Genomic DNA, 19,486 nt, shown 5'->3' with positions numbered 1-19,486 from the left:
ACATTTAAATACACAATGTAATCAATACTCTGTAATTAAACAAAGAGCTCTATCTATGGACCTTTTCCCTTTCTTAACACATGAGACCCCCTGGTGTGATGTACATTCATACAGGAGTAGTAAACAATAATCTTGTTGCCTAGGCTGAAACAATGGACTAGTCTACGTGTATTAGCAAGATAGGAAAACCATGCTGCCAGACATATTAACTACTTACAAATACAATATATACAAGTTTAAATAAGATTGACAAATATAGGCAACCAGAGGACTACAAAAATTATATGTTTTTATAGTCCACACTTTATGAGAAATGAGAAGCAGACTGATTGATGTGATATTAATACCTTGTTTCATTACAGAGGTCTTCAAAAGCCTATATTATGATAAGTATTGCTTTGATATGTTATGTTTCCTGTAAAGAATATATACTGAACTTGGATTCCATACATATAGTTGTTTCTAGCTCAATGAATTTAGATGATCTTTTAGGTTTCAGTTAAACTGACATTAGAATCATTCCTCCAACACCAAAATGCTAATATATGGTTTTATTGATGAATAAATAGACAAAAGAGCAAGACAAAGCATTAACTACCATTTGTCATTCTATTTAGACCATCAAAGAAAACAGCGACATTTGGAAAATTGTCCACCTACACATATCCAAACTCACTGACAAATCAGCTTCAGACTTTCTCCTAGTGACAAGAAAATGTACTTTGTGATAAATTTTAGGTCTAATATTAGCAGAACTTTGTTTGAATTTGGGGCACTAGACTTGTTATTCTATTATATTTCCCATGCAACTCTCTGATGAACAGTTTTTGAGCACAAGGCATATATCAATTTAGCAGGTTCAAAAATACTGGCAAAACAGATTTCACAGTTCTTCACAGTTATCGTTTTAAAACATTGCCTTAAAAAAGTGATAACTGTATTTTCTGGAAATCATAGTACTTTATAAATAATAACTATAATATGATATATAATTATTATATTCGTAATGTAATAACTTCAATAGTGTGACAAAAAATATACCGGGCCTGGTTCATTTTCAGACATCTGTGTAGCGTAACTTGCGTGAAATAGCTCTGCACATGCTCAGAAACAGACCATACGTCATTGAACACAAATACATACAATTAGGGGGGTATTCAATTGTTTGTTTTAACGCGCTAAAACCAAAAAAAACGAGCGCTCTAAAAAAACTTCATATTATACGGTAATTTTGCGCGCGTAAACAGTTAATACGGTACTTACTCGCTGCCAGCGGGCTGAATTTCAGCTCGCTGCTCAGGGAGCTGCGAGATGAAATTTAGCGAGTAATTACCGTATTAACGGTAATATTTTTAGAGCGCTCGTTTTTTTTGGTTTTAGCGCGTTAAAACAAACAATTGAATACCCCCCTTAATGTCTGAACACAACTGACACAACCGTCTACGACTTGAGAGGTGGAACGGGGGAGGAAAGGGGCAAACTAACGTAGCCAGGTAGAGTAAGGGCATGCCAAAGTGTTCCGATGCAGAAGCATTTCATTCAAGTCCTGGGGGTAAATGTATCAAGCTGAGAATTTTCCGGCGGGTTTGAAAAACCAATCAGATTCTAGCTATCATTTATTTGGTACATTCTACAAAATGATAGCTAGAATCTGATTGGTTGCTATAGGCAACATCTCCACTTTTCAAACCCGCCGGAAAACTCTCAGCTTGATACATTTACCATTTACATAAGTGTAAGTGTGCTTGATTTCACCTGTATCTTTTGCACCAGCTCAATGACAGGCATAAGTGCTGTCTGATAGTGATGACTGACACGGCGTAGACTTTGTTTTAAAAACTACAATTATGCATGCCCCTAGATAACACAGAACATGTGTATGTAAGTAAAATAGGCTATAAAAATGTATTGTATGTGTAGTATGCATTAAAAGCATATTAATGTACTTAATGTAAAAAAAATAAATTGGACATTATATAGGTAAAGTAAAGACATCTAAACCTATATTAGTGACATCCAAAGTCTATATTAGAACATGATAATACAGGGACTCTGAAGGAGAGCTACTCCAGAAGGTGGTCAATACCCAGGATTCGGATTTAGTGACTCCAGCTGCACAAGACCTAGCTCAGATATCTCACAATGTTCATAAGTTTAACTTATCATTAAAGGATCCAAATACTTTAGTTGTAAGCATGGCTATCTTTAAAAGTTTAGAAGATTTGCGCTTTACCAACCACTTCATGAAATGAGCACCGCAGTAATTGCCTGATATATACAAACTTGCTTGATAGTGATATGTTGCTCAATTAAAGCAACACTATGTAGGGATCCTAAGTTATACTGATGTATTAATAGTTTTGTGGTTGAAAGCTTGTCGGCTTTTAAAATGTATCTGCCACCTACACACAAAGAAGACAGCTACTTTGTGGTCTCAACCGATAATAGTGACAATAATATGAAAATAAATGTTAATATTATGGCAGAAATTCATGTTCTGCACTCTTATGAATATTGAGTTCTGTATGGGAATTTTTACAAATATAGTTGTATATTATATTGTGCATTTATATATTTAATTGAGCATTTTAATTTTGCCCCCTAAAAGCATTATTAAAATTAGACATGAGTGGTTCGGATTCTGAGAAATCCGACAGATACGAGTTTCAGGGTTTTGATTGAAATGAAGTAATAACTCAGTCTCGCGTGCTAATTTCAGATCTAAAAACAAGGCAAAACGTCATTTCAAGCAAAATATTGATGCAAAACTCTGTAGAGTTTTGGATCCATATCTTCTATACAATCTAGCGCTTCCTCGTTTTCTCATGGTCCTTTTTAGAACAGGCAGTGTGTAGGAATGATGTTAGCTACAGTGCTTTGCTCTGAGTTCAGACTGAAAGAGGGACATAGAAAGCAATATAATTGTGTGATAATTTCAAATCCGTTCTGTAGAGATCAGTCAGCTAGAACAGTTGCTGATCAACTGGTTTTAATTTCAGTCTTTCAGAAAGTTTATACAGATGTCACAATGTACACAAAAATAAACTAAGGTCTTTCTTCATTGGTCCAGGGGTCAAGTCAGTCTAGTACAATGCAGATCATAGGTCAGTTCAAAGGATTCCTCTCCAAAGGTAGGGCCAAGGCATTCCAACAGCTGAGCACATGTCTTGCCTGAGGAAACTGACCAAAACTGGTTTGAACTAACCCTTTTTACAAAGTGTTTTTATTAGTATGAATCTTATACTAATTAGCGATTGCTATATGTGATCGCTTCTCCGAAGGTATCGAATTCCTGCTGGTAAAAAGTGAATTAACATAAGACCAAACACCATACATTTCTTAAGACCTGAACCATAAATACCTTTAATATAAATTTATCTTTGTATACATAACCTTTAAGTCTGACTAATAAAATTAGGTGATTTGGAACTTTATTTAAAGTGAAGTATTTACAAATGTTCATGTTAATGTAAGTTTATTTGTTCTGTTTTTCTATGTGATTTGTACGTTAGTGAGTACGAATCGCAATCGCACAGGATTCTATAGCAAACAATATTTTTAAATTTAAATCTATTTCATCCAATTATTTGTCAGTATTCCCAATATAAAACCCACGGAAAAAGCATAATGAATTAAGTGTTTTTTATTAAACACTGGTTACATGGTTTGCAGTACGGAAGGGTATGGCAGACATGGCAAAAGATCTCAGTAAATAACATATGCAGAAGGCGATGGTTTTCAGGACTTTATCACGCAGTAGTGGAGATGATGCACTAGGTGTGACAGTCTGCAGATCAAGGCACTGAAGATAACGGACACGGAATGCGATGATCTGCAGGACTTTACCACAAAGTAGTGGAGATGATGCACTAGGTGTGACAGTCGCTTAGCAAGGCACTGAAGATAAAGGACACAGGATGCGATGATAATGATCTGCGGTTAGATGTGCCGGAAACTCAGAGAACAGGTAGCATTAATCTGCAGGGCCTTACCACAGGATAGTGGAGTGGACACAGTGGCTGAGATGATCTGTGGATAAATGTGCTGGAGACTCAGAGAACAGGTAGGAATAATCTGCAGTGCGTTACCACAGGATATTGGAGTAGACACAGTGGTTGAGATGATCTGTGGATAGATGTGCTGGAGACTCAGAGAACAGGCAGCAAACAGGAGTCAGGGAACAGGACATCTGAACAGGAGAGTAGACTAGAAGAACAATCAAGATACGACATGGAAACAGGCACAACAACACATGAAAATGCAACAGATGATCTGGCAAAGGTTGCTGGGACAGGCAGGCCTTTATAGGCCAGAGGCAGGTGTTTAAGCTTCTAGGAATAACGAGGCAGGTCTAGCAGATGAGAGAGCAGTCTGAGTAACACAGTGGCCCCTTTGGTGGAACATGGTATTACAGGCAGGATACATCAATATACAAAGGTCCAACACAGTTACTGGCAGACAGGAGCTGCAGGATGCAGATCGTGACATTATTTAACTTCGACAGGATCATCGCAGCGGCCCACCCCAAAAAAATGTTATATATTCTAATCTTTTCTCATTTTCAATACTTGTCAATTTTGAAAGGTAAAGGTTATTCAGGGACATCTATATTTAAAAATGGGTGTTTGCATGTCAGGTTTTTTTCTAGGCATTTTTGACATTCAGCAATTGCATATAGAACATTGAAGTAGTTGCAAAATCATTGTCATCTGCCATGCCACCAACTGAAGCAAGCCCATTAAATAAATTAAGCAGCAAAAAGTTTAGTGTAAGGTGCAAAAGAAAAAAATGTTGAAATGCTACACACACATACACACTAAATTTGTAATGTTAGACAGCATGCATCATGAGTGAAGAGGCAGTAACAATCAGATATCATTAGATAGACATAGGAATCAGTAGATCTTTAGACAAGTAGACACCCAATTGTAAACTGCTATGTAATTTGCTGTATATGAATAAATAATGATTCTGATAGATCAAGGTAGCTTGCATCAGTACAACAAAACTATGCACAGAATACCTTTTGAAAGTTACAGGGCATGCATCATAGATAGTGAAGCTACAGTAAAAGGCAGAGGACTTTGGAAACACAACGATATGAATGAATAGAGTTTGACATTTATAAATGTAAATATATGAAGGAGGCCTAAACCAAAGACTTCAAAGACTAGTACTATGCTCTTTTCAAGGGGCAGAGAAAGCATTCATCGGTATCCAAGAGCAGAGATTTCATACCTTGCTTTACTTGTATGCTCTGTGCTGTAATGCTACCCCTCTGAATCAAACCAGGGGACTCATATATATTGATGGAGAGGGCTGAAGAATCAGTCCCCAGGGGGAAGCTTCATCCAAAGCCAGGACAAAAGGGAACTGCCCAAGATTTGCAGGGGAGGTGGTCCCCAAGACTCATGAATATAAATATGGAATGTATATATATAATATTTGTATGTTCTCTTAGTTCAGCCTACGATACATGTAAAAGAGAGAGTTGAGATAGGCCAATAGTTGCCCTTATGCTCACATTGATGCAGATTTGGTTGCCCAAAACATGTCTTGACAACGCAATTGAAAGTCAACATTCTGAAAAATTAAGAGGACAGATTTTGTCCCTGGCAAAGAATACTTGTAGAGATGGAGATATGATGGCTGACGATTTAAGATAAGTGATGGAGTTTGAGAATCGTATAGACTGATTAATTATTTTTGGAATTGAATGGAAGAAAGCAAATGTAATAAAGTCAAAATTACAAAATCCTTTATTAAGACAGCACGCTGCAGGCTTTGGCCAAAATTTTTGACATTTGGGACAGTTGTGAAGAGATCATTAGGAAATAACTGGAAATGGCTGGAAAAGAATGTTAATGCAATAAATAGTAATATACGAGCAAAACCAGCTCAAAATGGCATTTTTTTACCCATTTTAACAATTTTTAATCAAATCCAGATCCATAACCAAAACCGTCTGCATTTTTGGGCAAATCCTGTTAGAAAACCAAAACATGAGCATGTTTTAAAACTAAAACCATAACGAAAACCAAAAGACGGGGGTTAGCACAGAACTCTAATTAAAACAGAACAATTATTATAGTGTCCATTAAACTGACAATAGAATCATTCCACCATCACCAAAATGCAAATATACAGTTTCCATTATGGATAAATGGATAAAAGAGCAAGACAAGGCATTAACTCACATTAATTATTCTATTTAGACCATCAGATAACACAGTGACATTTGGAAAATTGTCCACCTACACATATCCAAACTCACTTACAAATCAGCTTCATAGAGTTTCTGCTAGTGACAAGAAAATTTGCTTCATGATTAATTCTAGGTCTTATATTAGCAGAACTTTGTTTAAATTTAGGGCACTAAACTTGTCATTCTATTACATTTCTTATGCAACTTTCTGATGAACAGTTTTTGAGCATAAGGCATATATCCATTTGGCAAAAATTACTGCCAAAAACAGATTTCACAGTTCTTTACTGTTATCTTTTCAAACTTAGTCCTTAAAATAATGTGATAACTCTATTTTCTGGAGACCATGGTACTTTATAAATAATAATTTTAATATACCTAGTGTAAAAATTTCAATAGTGTGACAAAAATAAACCAGGCCTGATTCATTTTCGGACATACATCCTTCTGCGTAGCTTAGGTTAAGCGTAAGTGCAAGTGTGCTTGATTTCACACGTATCATTTGCACAAGCTACATGGCAGGTGTAAGTGCTGACTGATAGTGATGGCTGACATGGCTAACTCTTGTTTTAAAAACTACATGAAATGCATGAAAACTGCAAGAAACAGGCTATAAAAGGTCATTGTAAGTACAGTATGCTTTAAAAGCATCTTTATTTAGCATTTAATGTAATATATATATATATATATATATATATATATATATATATATATATATATATATCATTATATGGTTAAAATAAAGGCATCTAAAACTATATTGGAGACTGCAGGAGAAGGTCATCACCTTGGATGCAGATAACCATGGTAGTGGCTCCAGCAGCACAAGACTGGGATATCTCAGAGATCACACTGTAACTGTTTTCGGGATGTATGTGTATCTATATATGATTGGGTTGTTCCAGTGTAACTTATATTGAAAAAATTGCATGCAAGTGTTCGGGTATGTATACCATATTCAGACTTGGAGAAGTATCCAAATGCGATTGCGTAGAAGATGCGTTCCCTGGACAACAGACACACCCCTCGGACGCTTATTTCAAACTTCGGAACATGTACAAAAAGCTTCTATTTTATATGTTACAAACATAAATGCTATAAAGCATAATTTAATCTTGAATAATCTTACTAACACATTAGGAACAATTTCCCATACAAACATAGATATATTTATAATCTTTGCTACAACATGCTTGGCAAATCCTATCTATGTTCAAGTACCATTTCAATAAGCATCTGGGAATCATTTGCAAACCTCAGAATATAAGTTTGGGTGTGTGCAAGGGCGGATCTAGAATTTTTTTCTACCCCGGGCGATATAGGGGGGGTGATTTAGACCCCGCCCCCTTTCTAACTTCTAAGGCTGCCGGCGGCTGCACAGTATGTGCAGGTCCGTTCGGCAGTGATAATGTGCTGTCCCGCTGCTCTGATCGCCCCGATCGCCCCCCCCCCCCCTGGATCCGCCACTGGGTGTTTGTCATCATTATCCTCCGCTACTTATACCTGCGCCTTCCCACACATGAATAAAACTGCTTTTTAAGCCTTATCAGAGACTACTCTGAATCCATATACAATTGCTTGAACATGTCCTTAATATGCGTTGTGTATAATAGAACACCCCTTCGTTCCCCCATCAGGCTTTATCAAGCATAAGAAGTCGTAAGTGGCAAAAATGTTGCAGATCTGAATAGCCGAAGTTGCATACGTTACTTTCTGAGTTATGCACGGTGCGAAAAATTCCGAAAATGCACTGTGTAAGCACATGTTTATTTCATTCTGAATCAGGCCCAAAAGGTTAATCCTCTTAAGGTTTTCAGATGTCAGCTGGCAGTAAGGGCACTGTACAAGATAGTCCAATTTTACTTAATAGATACATTTTATCTATTTCAGTCATGTTATTCAACTGAGGATTTGAAATTTATGAATACACAATAGCAGGTTTATTTAAGTATCCCTAGCAGACCTACTTGTAAACAATGCTCTATTCTCACTTCTTTCCGACTCTGTCTTTCATGGCATAGATAATTTCTGTGGCATTTACCTATATATTATTTGGTATTCAATTGACTAAAAAAATAAAAACGCTTATTTTAAAACTCCATATAAATTGTATCTTTCGATGCATGTGAAGGTCATAAATTGATGTTTTATAGTGATTTAAATCAGTTTTGCAATCTTAGCTTTGCCTGTCTAAGAGCTATTACAAACAATTCTCTCAAAGTGTGGTCACGCTTTTCCTTACATACTGACATTAAGAAAAATTGTATAACATTGAAAGTGCTGCATAAAGATAAAAGGTAATTTCTGAGCACCTTAGACTTTCCTTATACCATTTATGTTTGTATTTTCCTAATATACCCATTTTTTCAGGAATGCTGATGAATTTGCAGGATAAGATTTGGGAAGCAACATTTTTCCTCTGATAAGAGGAGCTAGGTAGGTCGAGGGTCTGCTTTGCTGCCTTGCTAGTGCAGACAAGGTGCTCGAATGCCTCCTTTTATGCACTCACATCCAAAAATTATATTTAGTACTTTGGACAAAAATATTTCTATGAGAACTAAGGGGTAATGAATTTATTTTTTTGGGTACTCAAGAGGTGTTGTGACCTTACAATTTCAGTGGGATGCTTTTTGCGCCTTTCAGATGCACTGTATGCATTAAAGTGAATCTACAGGTATTTTTTAACTAATGTTTGTAATATTGTAATTTTGCTATTTTTGATTAAATGTGTGGCTTTCATAATTCCTATACTTTTACCTACCTGCTCCTATACTTAATGATTTAAAAATTTGACAACCCTCTGGCTTATCCTCAAGTCCCACTTTACGTTGGTAGGCTACTAGACTCTGCTCTCAGCCCTCTGTTTTTCTCACTGTACACCTCTTCTCTTGTTGTAAGAATATGGCCTTCAGTACCACCTCTGCAGATGCCCAAATCTATCTCTCCACTCCTGAACTGTCCTTATTCCTGTGACCAAATGTCTCTCAGCTATTTCACTTACTTGTCGCAATACTACCTATAGTTCAAAAGTCTCAAAATTGAGCTCATCCTCCTCCTCCTCCCCTGGGTACCACACATCTCATACCTTGACTACTGTAACCTTTTCATCTCTGGCATTCCCCTCACCCAATTGTCACCAAACCAATTCATCCAAAATTTTGCAGCAAAATTATCTTCGACTGACCTTTACTCCCTAGACTATTTGGTCTCTCTTGAGCAGGGCTCTCCCTTATCATTGATTGCTGGCATTCTGGGAAATGAGAAACTTATGTTGCTTCAGAATTAAAACTTGTTTTGCAAATGTACAGCTTGGTGGAATGCATTAGGCATGGTAAGTGCTGTGGGTGGGCATCATGCGTCAGAGATGCTTCACCGATTAGCCTGCTCATCCACTGTCTTGGCCATTGAAGGAGTACTTAAAAATGCCTGAACAGCACAGCAAAGGGAGATCCACCTCTGAGATCCCACCAGCCTGTCCTCCATCTTTGATTATGCTGTTGGACTAGTATGGAAGAAGGAGCAATCAGGATAAGGTGTCCCACCCACTGGGCAGTCTACCAGACCATCCTCCACCTATTCCTTTGTTTTTAGGCTAAGGAACACTCAGCAAAGTGTGTACTGGCCACGGGACTCCGCCAGCTTCTCCCACTGTCTCCCCCACATCATGTGATGGTTTCTCTTCCCCCCCCCCTTCTCCCTGCTCTGCATGTGGCAACCTTTTCCTCTGTCTCCCCCTTAGAATTTAACATTCTATCACTCTGACTCCTCCTTCACTCTGCATGTGACAACTACCCCTCTTTCTCCCCTCCGCATGGGCCTGCCCCCTCCTCTATCTCTTCCGCTACATGTGAAAGCCTCTCCCTCTCCCTGCCCTCAGTATGTGATAAATTCTCTCTCTGGCTTCTCTTCTATATATGAGAGCCACTTGCTCTGTCTGCCCCTCCTTCACTCCCTCCCTCCCTCCACATTTGAAAACCTCTTCTTCTGCCTCCCCACTGCTTCCCGTCCACATGTGACAGCCTCCTCTTTTTTCTCCATGTGTAACAGTCTTTTTCTCTGTCTCCCCCTTCCACCCCCACTAGTGTAATAGCCTCTCCCTCTGTCTCTCCCAGTCTCCACTCTGCATGTGAAAGCCTATGGTGCTATTTCTCCCTCCCTTCCCTTCGTGTTTGACAACCTCTTCCTCTGTATCTACAGTTCCTCCCCTCCACATGTGACTGCCACCCCCTCTGCCTAACCCCTCCCCTCTGCATGTGACAATCTCTCCTTGTGTTTCTCCCTCCTCTCCACATTTGATAGCATCTCGCCTGTTACTCCCCTCTGTACTCTCCATGTGTGACAGCTTCCTCCTTCATCTAAACAAGTCAGATATGGGACCATGCATCTCCTTCTGTCTGTACCATCCAACATGTGTAGGCAGCAAGGGAGACAGTTAGAAGATTCTGCCTTCTACAGGCTTTTCATTTAATGCTGGGATGATTGTGGTGATGAGTAGTTAATGGTGGTCTCTATTACTTTAAGACTGGACACCCCAGGGGAGGTGGCACATAACAATGTGAAGTGGCTTCTCTCCCAGTGTAACGTGACTACTTCCATTTTTTGGAGGCTTGATATTTTCACTGACCTTTCCCTATGATACTTTCCCTATGGGACAACAACTATTTTCATATTCCCATAGGCCTCTTCGAAGGTATGCAATATCAACACCCTAAGCTGGATCATTATTATATAAATCATTAATGCGCAGAATAATATGTTTAGAACAGCAATTTGCATTGCACTCAAACATACTGAAAGCCCTGAATCTTAGTTGCACTTATAAAATATAGACAATTTTACTGTACAGTTTACCATTAAATCAGAGCACTTTTTTTTAACACAATAAAAAGTAAACAAAATAAGTAATATTAAAAATAATATTATTCTGTGCTGTAAAGTATTTTGTCAATTGTAGCATCATTCAGTTGGTGTTAATGAATCAGGAAGAACACTGTTGTACTTATCTTGTAATAAAAGTTTGCATCTTTAACAGATGTATATGTGCTAGAATACTGGATATTACTAGGCTGGCAGACGGCTCCACATCTCAAGTCTGTCTCCTGTCATACATATTCTCAATTACCTTTACAGCACATCAGAGGAGCTTGAAACGAATCATAATTATCCTTCTCAAGTGCAGACACGAAAGTAATAATTTAAATGGTATGATTCTCTGTTGTAGAATAAAGATGTTGTGCTTACAACAATCATGACTCCCAACAAGTGAGTGACAGGTAATAATAATTAGGTTGTCTGATGTGCTCTGCAATTCAAACACCCTCTCGGCAAATGTACCAGAAAAGCAGAAACTTTGGGTAATCAGAAAAAGCATGGCTTATATGAAAGGCTCTGCAAAATATGGTTTGATTTCTATGTAGTCGTTCAATAAAATGTTAGACCATGTTTATTAATTATTTTAAAGTTATCCGTCTTCAAGATATTTTTTGTAAGCTGTGTAAAATGATATGTACTTTAATTATTTAACTTTGCTAGAGCTAGTACATATTGTTTTTTTTTTTAATGCTACTTCCCTTTAGCATTTTACTTAAGAACTTCAATAAACTTGTTTATGGCTGACAATAGTAACGTCCAGAGTTGGATTTAATATTAGGCATAGCAGGCCTTTGCCTAGGGATGGTGGTCACTGATAGGCAGCTCCTTTTGTATGTAGCATTTATCAAACTTTTGAATGAAAAAATTCAACTGCAGCAATTGTGGGGAGGCTTACCTGAATGTGGGGTTGAGCCCTACATTAATTGGGCCCTTCAAGACTTCCATCACAAATTGGGATTGTTGGGGCTATGATCCAGTTATATATTCATGTTTTATACTTTAGGATCATAAAAGCTATGTCACTAAGTATACTACCCTTTTATGGTGACAATAACACCTCCTTTTTTAACAAAATAAGTTGGCCTTATGTATAAAATGATGAGGCTAGTGATTATGTGACGCTGACTGTGATTGATGCACTGTTGTCTTGCAGTGGCTATAGGCATGTGCCTTATTTTAGATCTGGCCCCGCTTACTAGTAAAAAAATACATTATACAAACTACTATAGCTAGTAATGGTACCAACAATATATAAAGGGCTGCATTTACAGTTTATGCTCTCTTTGTGTATAATGATGTCCTATTAAACTAAATTATTAACTCCAAACCTTGAAGGACAATTCAACTGGAGGTGTTGCCTGCTGCATGTTCAGACAGGTAGTGTGATATCCATCACTGATTGTTCCTGCTCCCTCCCATCAGTGACATGTTCCCAGTGGAAGGGAGCCTGATTCATTAAGGAACATATATCCCGATACGTGCCGTATTTTGCATATAATTGCTCTATGCAAAAGCATCTAATTCAGCTTCGAACACAAAGGACACTTCCGACAGCCTACGAATTCAAGGGCGGAATGGAGGAGGGAAAGGGAGTATGCAACATACTATTAGGGGGTGTCTGTCATGGAGCTACGGAGTGGCCATTAGCTGGTATTTGTGCTGCTGAGCAGGAGGGCACGGAGTCTAATGCACCCCAGTATTCACCAGGGACCCCCGCAAGGTAGTTTGGGCTTCGCTGCAAGAGGGTGCACAGATCGCGGTTCTCTGAGTCAGCCTCTAGCTTAGCGAATGGAGTGACAGGCGTAGTAAAACAACCTGGATCAAAATCCAGCCAGTCAGAGAAGTACAGAGGCAAAACCAACAAGGGAAGTCAAAGGTGCAAGCTGAGTCAGAAACAGGTACAATGCAGGATACTGGAGAATAGAAGTGATGGAGCAGGTATGTGAACCAATACACCCTAGTGATGCTAGAGACTTCTATAAATGCAGCATGACGAGCCCTGATTGGTGGGCATATTTTTAACGATCAAGTACCTGACCGCCGACAGGTGAGGGAGATGTCCCATTGTCTAGCACCGGGACATGATGTCTACGCGCATACATGCACAGCATGCCCCAAACACAGCAAGGAAGCCTAGCAATAGGACGCAGCTGGAGGCAGGTGGCCGGCTCCTGCACTTAGTGTTAGTGGGGAGACGGTTCTTGCCAGTGTCAAGGTTGAGTGCATGCACATCCATTCGATCCAAGCTCTGGGCATCTCTGAGGTACGTGGTTTTTAGTTGTATAACTTGCAACATTTACAAGGCATTTAAAGTGCCTATTGATATTGATGACGATTGTGTCTGCATGCCAGAACATGTGTTTGCAATTAGGAACAACTGTAACAATGCAGTAGGCATTAATAACATTCTGATATATTTTTTCATGTACAAAAAATGGTTCAATGTTGTATATTTATTAATGATTCCTTAAATAATTAGGTCCACAGTTTATAAAAATGTTAACTTTTTTTAAGTGCAGTTTTGAAAAACTACACTTTGAAACATTCCCACTTTTGGCTGTATTGGCAGATGTTACATGACAGACAATGGTGTAAACCAACTGCTTCTGTGTAATAAAATAGACATTGTAAAAGTAAATGATGGACATTTCAGCATTAGTTTGAAATACACTTGAAATTATGTGGATTTATTCCATAACCTTAATTCTTTAATCATAAACTTAATTCACACATCACTGAGTGACGGCTCTGAAGATAACTGTCTCCTGGAAATTAAAAGCTAGCTAATCATCCCACAGCTTTCTTTTGATTTGTTTATATTGGAAAAGACGCGCGTGTGTGTGTGTGCTATATCACATTTTGCATTTGAATTCCCATGACGTACATAGATATTTGTTCTTCACATCATTCACTGCTGATAATATCCAAAGACCTATTTGATTTATGCTAATGAAATGAGTTTTATATTAGAGATTTAAATACCTAATTGGCTATAGGATGTTTTCCTCTTGACTGTAAATTTCCCCTCCATCTCTGGATTTGCTTTGCTGGTCTCATTCTCAAGTCACTTTTAATAATATACTATCAATAATGATTAGTAAACTTGCTGAAATTCAGTTGGCAATATGGTACTAAAAATGACTTAAATTAACCTAAAGAAAAACTCAAGTTACAAAGTCAGAAAAATTTTAGGTAACTTTACATGATTAACTTAATTAAACCATGAGGGTCCATTTTAATTATTTAGTTTCCTACCTAGTCGCTGCTTGGCAATTATGTACACTCTCTAGTAAATTGAATTTAAGGCAACATGATTTCTAAATTATTTTTTTGCATACTAAAACCATCATCTGTCCGACATCACTGCCGCAAATACCTTTCCATGCTGGGAATTTGAAAACCATGACATCAGAAAGGTGATGGTGTGGTGAGGACCTGGGTGTATTCAGAGTGTGCATGGGCTTGCAGTGTGGAAGAACAATTCAAAATCAGCTAACCATTAAAGTAAAAAAACAAAACAAAAAAACAGCTAGATTGTAATTGAAATAATTAAAAATGACACTTGGGGTCTGATTTAGAGTATGCATGTACACAATTGCAGCAGCATTTTCAGACATTTATATCTGACACTTGCAGCCCCACGCACTTAGAGAAGAGGATAAAGAACATTTAGCGCAACAGAATTTGCTGGTGCTATATAAATAAATATTGATGATGATAATACACGCACATGTATTTTAGCTACATCCAGGGGCAGGCTGAGCTGGGGGCAAGCGGGTATTTGCCCCTCAGGCTGATCCCATAGTGGGCTACCTTGGGCTGGGTCACTGGGCCACCTGTATTTTTTTCCTTTAAAATGTTTCTAATGGGCTGCTGGTGCCCTACAGAGAATGAGAAAATAGGTTGAAGCTGGAATAAAATGTTCCACTTAGGTTTTTTTTTACTTCTCTTATAGCACATTGGTTTTGGTCTCTGTAAATTAATTTACCAGCCCTCCCCTGGCTACACCTTTTAAGATGCATTAGTAATTTTGGGTTACTTTAAATATATTACTTACAAAATTCTGCACATATACAAGGCAGGTGCAAAGCTTCATGAGATGCATCTTTCTAAACATACACATGAAAACACAAGTGTGCAGACATTTTCGTATGCAAAAAAAGGGCATATATTATGCCCAATACTAAATGCAAAAACCGTCTATTTCTATACCCACAAAATGGCAGTGACCCTGTTACATGATCCGCTGCCATCACTTGAATCACACAAGTGAATAAGTGAATACTCCGTGCCAATCTGAAAATTCTGATGATCTGATTAACTTTGCTCACAGTGTACATATGAGTGAATACAATAGGTGCTCTGGCCCTTGTCAATTACATCTAATAGGACAAGCATCATCAGCTCAGCCCCCCACTCCCAACCGTATAAGGCTACAAATGACAGGTACACTTTAACACACTACACACATAAATTAAGCTCTACTACCAAGAGCATATTACTTTCCTTAAAAGTAAATCGACATATTTTAACAAGAAAAATGTTTTTTGTTTTTTTTAAGCACCCACTAGTGCATTCTAATGTTGGAAAGCCTGTTCTTATATGCAGTATTAAATGCATTACTGTACCATTAATAGGCAGAGTGAGTTTGGTGCAGGATTCCAGTTTGCCCAAAGCATTATGTTCTCTTAGAGCAAGGATACAAATGTAAAATGTGGCATCTTGGTACAGTAGGCTGAACCTAGCAGAAGTAGATGATGAGCACTGTACTGATCCCAAATTTAGTGTGGATGCTGCCTGGCTCTCATGCAGAAGTTCAAGAGACAAAAGATTACAGAGCATCCAGTCAGACCCTTATCTTAGAACGTCACTGTGAGACTATTTATAAAATGTCTTTAGAACCAACTCATGTCTAGCTGCACTACAGCACTGGGTTGTTTAAGCAGATTGTCAAACACAATCAACACACCAATTAAAATTAGTTGGTAACAATTTATCTTGTGTTTCACTCCCTCAAACTAGTGCTCTTGACTACATTTACATGATCAAAGCACAAAAGATTCACCCTTCACCATTTATACAGAATCCATTGATCACAAATAGCATTTTGCAAAAGTCAACTTCTCAAATAATCCCTTACGAGTAAATTGCCTAAGATTAGGTTCAGGAGTTTTTTAGGCCCCATGAACTGTCCAAAGTCAGGTAAATTTAAAATCATTCTATATTGTTACACTGATCTCTTTTATATACATTTTAAGAGTTGTACTGTTGCTAACCTATGTCATCTAATAACAAATTGCCTGTACACCCCCTACTTCAAGAACCCATTACATTATTTTTGCTTTCATTTTTAAGTTTACAGCGAATATTTTATTATTTCTCTTTATTCTTCAAAGTCTGTATTGAAAGCTTTCTCTGTCAAATAGTAGAGGGAGGCTTATCATGGCCAAGACAGAATGTCCAGGTTAATACCGCAGAGGTTGAAACAGAAATCTCATGATCAATGACTTCAATCTTTTGTATAAGTCAAGGACAGTTAGGTGAACTAAAAAGAAATACAGTACCTCCTGAAAATGCAATAAAAAAAATCTGATCCAATGTGTGGAACAGATAAAACAAACAATATATATACATCTTGCCAGGCATGTGCAAAAGACTGAAACTTATGATATTTGTCATATCCACTGTTTGTTATTGATGGTTATATCCAATTTCAAAATTCTAGCCAGTATAAGTGGAAATATGTTTCCTCCAAAATATACCCACAATTAACTATATATATATATATATATATATATATATATATATATATATATATATATGTTATGTGCTACTTGTTTTGCAAGCATAAAATAAATAAATTAGTTGTCACATTATTAAGCAGAATCCATGAAATAAAATCTCAAAAAACACTTGCTATAAAAACATTTCATTGTTTTTGCTTGAACATATTGGGGCCTATTTTCTATATGTTGAATTTATTTGTCCAATGGTCACGAACAGGTCCAGGGTTGTAGACACAATACCAGCTAAGATCGACACAGTCATAGAGCGGTGGTACTGCACTGGTATTAATTACTGGTATGAACTAAATCTTGGCTTTTCAGGGAGGATTTCTCTAATTTTATCACCTCCTAACAGTACTTTCCAGCTCCTTTTAAATATATTCTTTTTTTTTTAATACAATAAAAGGTGCTGATAGAGACCATCTCCTTTCCAAAAAAGATAAAAAAGAGGAGTTTGAGCAGATTCCATTTATCACCAGATTTAGCCAGGACTCCAAAAAGATTGAGAATTTATTTAAAAGGCACTGGAAAGTACTGTTAGGAGATAATAAAATGAGAGAAATCCTCCCAGAAAAATGAAGATTTATCTACACTAAGGCCGATAACCTTAGGAAAGACCTAGTGAGAAGCACCATACCTCCCAAGACTACCCATACAGTCAGTATATGAATAAAAGATAAGGAAGGAGGATTCTATCATTGTAATAGTTGTTTGGCATGTAAGGTTAGCCATACTAAAAACACCAAACGTATCACCACTTTTTCATCCTTTGTAACAGGAGAAGCCTACCACATTGAATCCAAAATCACATGTGACACCTCAGGAGTCATTTACCTCCTCCAATGAACCTGCGGTTTATAGTATATAGGTTGGACCAATAGAAGTATACATATAAGAATATAACCGCAATATCAGGAAAGACACCCACAGTGTGTCACAACATTTTGCTGTACATTCATGCTAAAGATCCGACCTCAATTACATTTTTAGGCATCCATAAAGTCCATAAACCATGGAGGGGAGGAGACTTTCTAGGATATAAATAAATAAATAACAGTGTATCTCTATTTTCATATGTAATGTGCATTTTAATGTGTGTGTTGTCTTAAAAATGTTAACCCGATTTTTAAAATTTTTGAGGGGGAGGGGGGGGTGTTGGGAAGCTTTTCAATCTAATATCTATTAAGATAAATCTTATGTGTTTTTACACTTTCCCATGTTGCATGTTTATCCAACAGATCCCCAGCCCTCCTGAAACTGTAGAGGCAGGCCACTTCAGGTTTAAAACTGATTTCTAAGGTAATTTTTTATTTTAATCGGTTTTTTAACACACTTTTTAAAATCGCTTACATCCTAAAAATATTATAGTGTTTGGGGATGAAAGTAAATGCTTTTCATTTTTATAAACATATACCAATGCATACACCAGATAGTTTGGACTTAAACAAATGTTTACCTTTGAAATCTGCAAATTTGATTTCATGCTGTAAGGGCGCCTCTGCCCCTGCTGAGATTATCAGATGTGACTTTTACAGCCATAGCACTTACCAAAATAATGATGAAGCTTGATTAAAAGAGTTTTCTTTAAAATAGACCTAAATAAAGGCTTTCATTGATGTACTACCAGGCTTTAGCTGGGACATGTCTGCCTCACCTGAAATATATTCAGTAATTAAGCATAGTTTGTTAATCTTATCTGACTCACTCTGTGTTTCTTATTTTTTTTTTCTGCCCTGGTAAAGTGCATAAACTAAGTGTTGTATGTCTATTGTTTTTAAGGCACTGATTTGACAATGTTTTCTAATGGAGAGCTAAATGTTTGATTCCAACAGACCTTATGAGCCAGCTGTCACAAAGGATGTTTTGCTTCCTTCATTTCATGAAAAAGACATGAAGGAGTTGCCTTTACAAGCATGTAAGTATCTATAGTTTACAATGTTATTCCTTTTAGGTTAGTGGGGGACCTGTGTTACAGTTAAGGCAACAAATAGTATATTTTACAGCTAGAAAGTACAGGTGTGTACAAAGTACACATTCAACTAATATTTTGTTTGAAAATGGCCTAAGGTGCTTTTCCTCTTATATTTTAAACAGATAAAGAAGACAGGCATTATGGGTCCCAGCATGATCTGCCTTGAACACTTCTAACCAATGGGATAAAACCAACATCCATGTGTTATTTTTTTTTTAACAAATTAATTAATAGTTTAAGTTTGTTGTGTATCATTTGATTATTGAAATTGTGCTTAAAAATAAATAATATTTTATTTTGGCAATACTCATTCTCCTGTAACTCTCTGCTGCTATGGACACTGTTGAACACCCTCTTCTCCTACACATCCTTCACTCCATTGTCCATCTAGTCACAGTTCTCTCCTGGGTTACTTCCTATCTCTCTAACTGCTCCTGTAGTGTACCCACCTCAGGCACATTCTCCCTTCCACTCTCCCTCTCTATTGAGCTCTCACAAAGCTCCTTTTTTTTCAAAATGTTGTACTTTAATATTGTACATTTCTAGTCTTGGGGTACTAATTTGGTCATTTGATCTCCAATACAATTTCTACGCAGTGGACACCCAAATGTACATTACTTTTTCTGATCTATTTCTTTCAACACTATCCGT

At 37.4% G+C, this 19,486-nt stretch overlaps 1 long non-coding RNA gene across 1 annotated transcript in view; it reads left to right on the top strand.

Annotated features, from left to right (window-relative positions):
- The window catches only part of LOC142149933 (uncharacterized), a 60,588-nt gene extending 41,568 nt beyond the window's left edge, over positions 1-19,020 (top strand). Inside the window, exons 3-5 of the long non-coding RNA XR_012690932.1 lie at positions 18,102-18,162; positions 18,696-18,778; positions 18,958-19,020. This is a non-coding gene — a long non-coding RNA (uncharacterized LOC142149933). The remainder of the gene's footprint in view (positions 1-18,101; positions 18,163-18,695; positions 18,779-18,957) is intronic.
- Positions 19,021-19,486: the final 466 nt, after the last annotated feature.

The sequence above is a fragment of the Mixophyes fleayi genome, chromosome 4 (assembly GCF_038048845.1).
Source record: "Mixophyes fleayi isolate aMixFle1 chromosome 4, aMixFle1.hap1, whole genome shotgun sequence".
NCBI lineage: Eukaryota > Metazoa > Chordata > Amphibia > Anura > Limnodynastidae > Mixophyes > Mixophyes fleayi.
The sequence above is the reverse complement of the archived record's forward strand: the minus strand, read 5'-3'. Positions and strand labels throughout refer to the sequence as shown.